The sequence below is a fragment of the Rosa chinensis genome, chromosome 4 (genome assembly GCF_002994745.2).
Source record: "Rosa chinensis cultivar Old Blush chromosome 4, RchiOBHm-V2, whole genome shotgun sequence".
In the NCBI taxonomy this organism is placed as follows: domain Eukaryota; kingdom Viridiplantae; phylum Streptophyta; class Magnoliopsida; order Rosales; family Rosaceae; genus Rosa; species Rosa chinensis.
This window is the reverse complement of record NC_037091.1, coordinates 1,285,237-1,291,145: the sequence shown is the minus strand read 5'-3', so window position 1 is coordinate 1,291,145 and position 5,909 is coordinate 1,285,237. Positions and strand designations below refer to the sequence as shown.

Sequence of the window (5,909 nt, the reverse complement as noted above, 5' to 3'; positions counted from 1 at the left end):
AAAATCGATGTCTGTATATTTCAGTAACATCGATTTCCATTTTGGAACTGATGTTTGGTACTCAGTAATATATCGTTTTCGACAAAAAATCGAAGTCTGTATATTTCAGTAACATCGATTTTCATTTTAAAACTGATATATCTGTATTACTAGACATCAGTTTTTATGGTTAAAATTGATTTCAATTTTATATCTAGACATCACATTCTATAAAGAGGATGATGTCCACAAAATATATAGCTGCTGTTATAAATTGCAATTTCGATAGTTGACAAGAGTGATTTGAATATTGGGCTATTATATATGAAATCATCATCCTTAACAGTTTACAAAATGGGTAAAATAAAACCCCAATTCACCTACTACAAGGCTAGCCTAGCAATAAGTATTCATGTTTGTTCATAATTGCTACAAAAATGTTAATTAAAAGCTAGCCTAACTCAAAAAAGAGGCTGGCTTTCCCAACTTCTTGAATATAAACAACCCCATTACACCTGACAATCCTGCACATCAGAGCACAATACTCAATCAAGAGGATGCCAGCACAAGGCATGTGATAAGCGACTGCTAAGACACTACTAATCAAGTGATGACTATACTGGCCGTGCGATATCAAACCAAGAGGAACACACATGCACATGAAAAATGAGATCAAGCACAGAACTTTCCATAGTAACGTACGTAATGTTTTTCTTCAACTTCGTTATCAAATCAGGGTTCTCCTCAAGAACATCAATGGCAGTAATGGCAGCACTCGCAAGATATGGGGGCAAAGAAGCAGAAAAGACGTACCCAGAACTGCTCAATCGCTGCCACAGACAACACCCCAAAACTTATTCTTTTGGACATAATATATTATATCCAGGCAAAGACATAACCATTATTACAATAAGACAAAAATTCTTGTTAGAATTCCATTCTATTGATACACACATCAGTAACCATATTAGTTTCACAGAATATAATGACCATACCTGGTGATCAGTAACTCTAGCACTTCCAGTGCAGAATCCTCCTTCTGCGGCTAAGGCGTGTCCCATTGCAGCAGTAATTATATCTATCCTTTCAACCTACAGATATCACACCACTGGAAAATCACAAACTAACTATGAATCAATATATTCTGATCTTTTTTTCTTTTTTAAGGGTGTTTGAAAAATATCAGAACCCCGCAAAAGATGTTATACTTGAGTTTGAAAAGAAAATCATTGTACTGAAGAAGCTGAAATTGAATGTATTACTCACCCGGGAAAGTGAACCCGAGTTTTATTTGAAAATTACAAGAGAAACTAATAATTAGTAACTAGCTACCTTAGAGTTAATTTTTTAATTATACTGCAAAACTATAACAGTGAATGAGACTTCCATCACTCACTGCCTTCTTACCTTGAATTATATTCATTTGATCCCTCTGTTGCCAAGGCTGAACCCATCTCTCCACCATGTACTACTTCTCTTGATTATTTCTGCGACCCTCCATTGAACATATAATAAGTTAAAATTGACCAACTTAAAATTAAAACCACCAAGTATCACAGGGGGAAACATAAAATACACCAAACAACATAATAGTAAACACACACACACACACACACTGACCAACTTAAAATTAAAACCACCAAGTATCACAGGGGGAAACATAAAATAAACCAAACAACATAATAGTCAACACACACACATTTATTGCCTACTATCTGCAAGGGAACTGAAAAGAAACCAGCTTAGCAGAATAGTAGGTATAGGCTTCTCAATTCATTCATATCACCGGCCATGAACTTTTTCTCAACTCAAAACCTTAATCTCCAATTCACTATCTGCAAACTCAACTAAATAATATCTAATATTGCTAGTATACAAATACTGTAGAGAACAAACACTCACTTGGCAACTTTTTCAGGGGTGACATATTCAGAGTTTTCTCCTGTTGTTCACTCTACTCCATATTGGCATTTAGGTAAGCAGCAGGAATGTTTGCCTGGCAGATATGAGAAGGTAAAGTAGGAAGGAACATAAATGTATATTCTTAAATAGAAGACAAGGTAAATGAAAAATAGAAAATAAGTCTGGAAAGAAACATTACGTGAAACGAATGCATTATTTGATCTTGAGTAAGAGACAAGGGGAGGGATTACTGAAGTTAAGCCTGGAGAAATTATAGCAGGGAGAGCTGCAAGATACAGAAACCAAAGTAGACACATTTTAGTACAAAGTGGTGAACATCAAATTCCTGTAAAAGAGGAAACTCTAGAAGAAACAAATGCAAGTTACTTTGCTTAAGTATTGTTGATTTTCAAAATCAGACAACAGTTATAGAGCTTACGGCTGAGAAACTGAATTGGTAAAAGGAACAGTTTCTATGGTAAGCCTAAAGGAACATATCATGTCTTTCTAATACTCATGAAGCTAAAATTGATATGAATAAGCACCTACATTACAATAGTTTCAGAAAATTCAGTCTTCAATCACAAGATCTGTAGCAGAAAATCAACAATATTGCTATATTACATCATATCAATTAGGAGAGGAGAAAGATATGTTTTACCTCTCAATTTAACTAAGAAAGGACCGCATACTACTGCATTTTCTTTATGTCATCAAGCTGCAAGGGGTAGACGAAATCAAAAGCATGCAAGTAAATGATATGTCATCGAGCTCTATAAATGAACTTGAATCACACACAGTTGGAGATAAGTATAACAAATAACTTAAAAGCATGCAAGTACAATTGAAACATTGCAGATACGGACAAATTACAGTAAGAAGGCTAACCCACGTTTGAGATAAGATGGTCACTCTAATAAAATCATACAAGAAATTCATGACTAATAGAATAAAGATGGAGAGATCTGAGATTGGAACTGAGTGAGGAGAGAGAAGGGGTCGGGAGGAAAAGAAAGAGAGAGAGTTTTGCTCTTTCCTATTTGACGAAAAACACACAACGACTTTTAAGTATTCACCCAGATTTTAACAGGTGACGTCGTTAATGGCTTACAATGACAGTGAAATAAAAAATCGTCCTTGTTTCTTCCAGCCAGGTGTCTTTAAACCCTGATTCTGTAGTAGTGAACTCCAGTATCTATCATTCCACAGTTATAGTCCAGAACACCAAGTCAAATGACCAAGAGTTGCTGAAAGATATTACCTTCATGATGATTTCATAAACATCATCAGCAATCAGAGGAGCTTCTAGCCCAGATCTATCATTGACATGGTTGTACATAATTTTGACCCTGCATCAACCACACACACTCTCATCAACACAAAGACCAAAAGACAACAAATGATAAAAACTAGCAAAAAGTCTCGACAAAACTCACGTCTCTGAAAAGGACTTCTTAGTGTTCTTGTGTAGGTTTGAAACAACAATCCTTGCCGCCAACTGCACCAAATTCACATCAATTCTAGAACTCTCAGAATTCATGATCTCACTATGAACAAAACAGAGAGCTCTTTCGATCACAATTCACAAATCAATACACACAGAATTTTCACAGATCAATTACAACCATCAATTACACATCGAAATTCTCAACACACAGATACAAACACAGATCGAAGCTCAACAACTAGACCGATAGTCAAATCAACACAATAAGAGATGCAGAAGCAAGGGATAGACTTACGCAGGCATAGTCAGGGTGCATGGTTGGCGGTCTCAGCAGCCAATTCATCAAGCTGGCTAGTGGTGACGCCCTTGTAGACTCCGACGCAGACCTTCTAGGCCACCAAAACCGGGTCGCAATGCTCGATGCTAAGCCCATAGCTGAGCTTCTTCAACCGGGCCGTAATCTTGTCGAAATGGACCGCCTCCTGGCGCCCGTCTCTCTTCACCACATACATGGCTCTCTCTCTCTGGGGAATTTCGTCGAACAAGTTGTGTGCACTGAAGAAGTGAGGATGAGGGAAGAGGAGGAAATGGAGGCCAGTATATAAAGGGGGAGGGTAGGAGAATGAGCTCGAGGTAAGGTCGGAGAAGGACCTCGAGGTCAGATCAGAGAACAAGCTCGAGGTGGCTTGAGTCGGAGAAGGAGCTCGAGAGGCTCGGGTTGGAGAAGGAGCTCGAGAGGCTCGGGTCGGAGAAGGAGCTCGAGCGGCTCGGATCGGACAACGAGCTCAGGCCAGGTTGGAGAACGAGGTCGGGGAATCGGGGCAGGTCAGGTTGGAGAGAGAACGAGGTTGACAAGGTTCGAGAGTTTTCAGAAAAGTGAGAGTTATTAGGGTTGATAGTTTCAGACAGAGGGAAAAAATACTAAGTGGGGGAATGAAATAATTGATCCCCGCGTTTCTCAAAAGTTTCAAACTTAGTCCCTCCGCGTTTTTGAAAATTTTTAGAACGAAACTTTTCTCATCGTTTTATTTGGTGACTGATGTCTATAATAACAATAGAAATCGGTTTTTCACAAACTAATGTTAACATGTTTTTTAACATCAGGTGCAATCCTGACCGATTTAATAGTCGCGATGTCTAATGACATTATTCTAGTAGTGTTACGAAAGCAGCAGCCACCCATTCTCACCACTCTCTCCATATATATACATATATCCCATCATTCTTTATGCTGACCAACCCTACCGTAGCCGCACACCCCCAAATCCTTTCTCTTCTCCAACAGTGCCGCAACCACCCCCAGATCCATCTTTCCCATTTTCTCGTCCACCACCCACTTCACCTCACACTCTCTGCTTTTCCCTTCTTCATTTTTAATTTCATCTTTTGGGATTGGACACTCAAGGCCTCAAGGGAATCATCATCAAGAGCACACATCTTTTTTTTTTTGGGTAGTTGGGTGAAGAAATTCTTGGTTCATACTTGCCCATAACTAGGAGTGACCAAGCTAACTCTTCCCTCTCTTCCTTATTATCTAGTTCATAATTTTTGTGTACTTTTGTTGATGAATTCTTGTATGGGTAGTGAGTAGTTCAATTTTGGGAGTTAGGGTTGTGAAGCCCTAACTCATCTTGTATAAATATTGATGCTTTAATTTTAATAAATGCAATTTCCATTGTGTATGCTTTAAATCCGAATTTATTGGTCCTTAGAAGCATGTTTCTAGGTTTTATCACCCATTGAAGTTATGTTGTGGGCAATTGTGATGAGTAGATTGATAAATTGACAACTTATTGGTCTTGTTGCATCTAGGATTTAAGTGTGGTGACCATTAGCTAGCATAATTGTAGCTAAGCTTGCTTAGGTCTCTATTATCTTGCTCTCTAGGCCTCTAATTTTGGATATTGCGGCCTTAACCAGCGTAATGCCCAAGTTAGAGAGTTGATTGTGGCCTTAGCCGGCATAGTCAAAACACCGAAAGGATAATTGGTTTAGTAGCCTTAACCGGTACTAGATACGGGACTCAACACATATAGGAAATGCATGCATTTGTGAAATTGGTATCGATATTTGCAAGATAGTTAGTGTGAATCACCTGACACTCCCATGTTCCCATTAATTTGAAAATCCAAATTTAATTTCTTGCTTGATAATTAGTTGTTTGCTTTTATTTTAGTTTGCATTTAATTTAGTTAATTCTCAATTTAAAACTCCCAAATAAAATTCTACATTCCATTGTGCATAACTCATTTGGGCTACAAGTTAGTGGCTTTGATTGGGCTTAATGTGGACTAAGCCGAGCATTGTCGAGGCTTGGTGCCTTGTGAATATTATTTTACTTTATTTTATTTTTACTCTTCATTGTATGCATTTGAGTGATTCTAGCGCCAATTACCTCGGTTAGGTCCAACACCTAATCCCCGAGGTACGATAATCAAGGTTCAAATACTTCCCTTACTTGACAACGATTTGTACGCTTGCGAGAGTTTATGAGTCAAGTCAGTTATCCCCATGAGATGAGCGGTTACTCTTATTGTAATGTTGGTCTTTCTGCAGCTTGCTTTGGTAGTAGCCCTGTTGC

The 5,909-nt window shown here is 38.2% G+C and overlaps 1 long non-coding RNA gene across 4 annotated transcripts; it reads right to left on the bottom strand.

The window, feature by feature from the left end:
* Positions 1–278: 278 nt before the first annotated feature.
* Positions 279–4,276, bottom strand: LOC112198436. 4 transcript variants are annotated; one of them, XR_005810431.1, is made up of 10 exons: positions 3,624–4,274; positions 3,318–3,379; positions 3,143–3,230; positions 2,543–2,599; positions 2,081–2,167; positions 1,882–1,975; positions 1,387–1,466; positions 975–1,070; positions 682–809; positions 279–503 (listed from the first exon to the last, which is right to left on the bottom strand). It is a non-coding gene; the product is annotated as an uncharacterized LOC112198436 (long non-coding RNA). The 4 variants fall into 4 exon arrangements; XR_005810429.1 differs by having other exon boundaries at positions 279–809; positions 2,993–3,230; positions 3,624–4,276; XR_005810430.1 differs by having other exon boundaries at positions 279–809; positions 975–1,087; positions 3,624–4,275.
* Between the last annotated feature and the right edge of the window lie 1,633 nt (positions 4,277–5,909).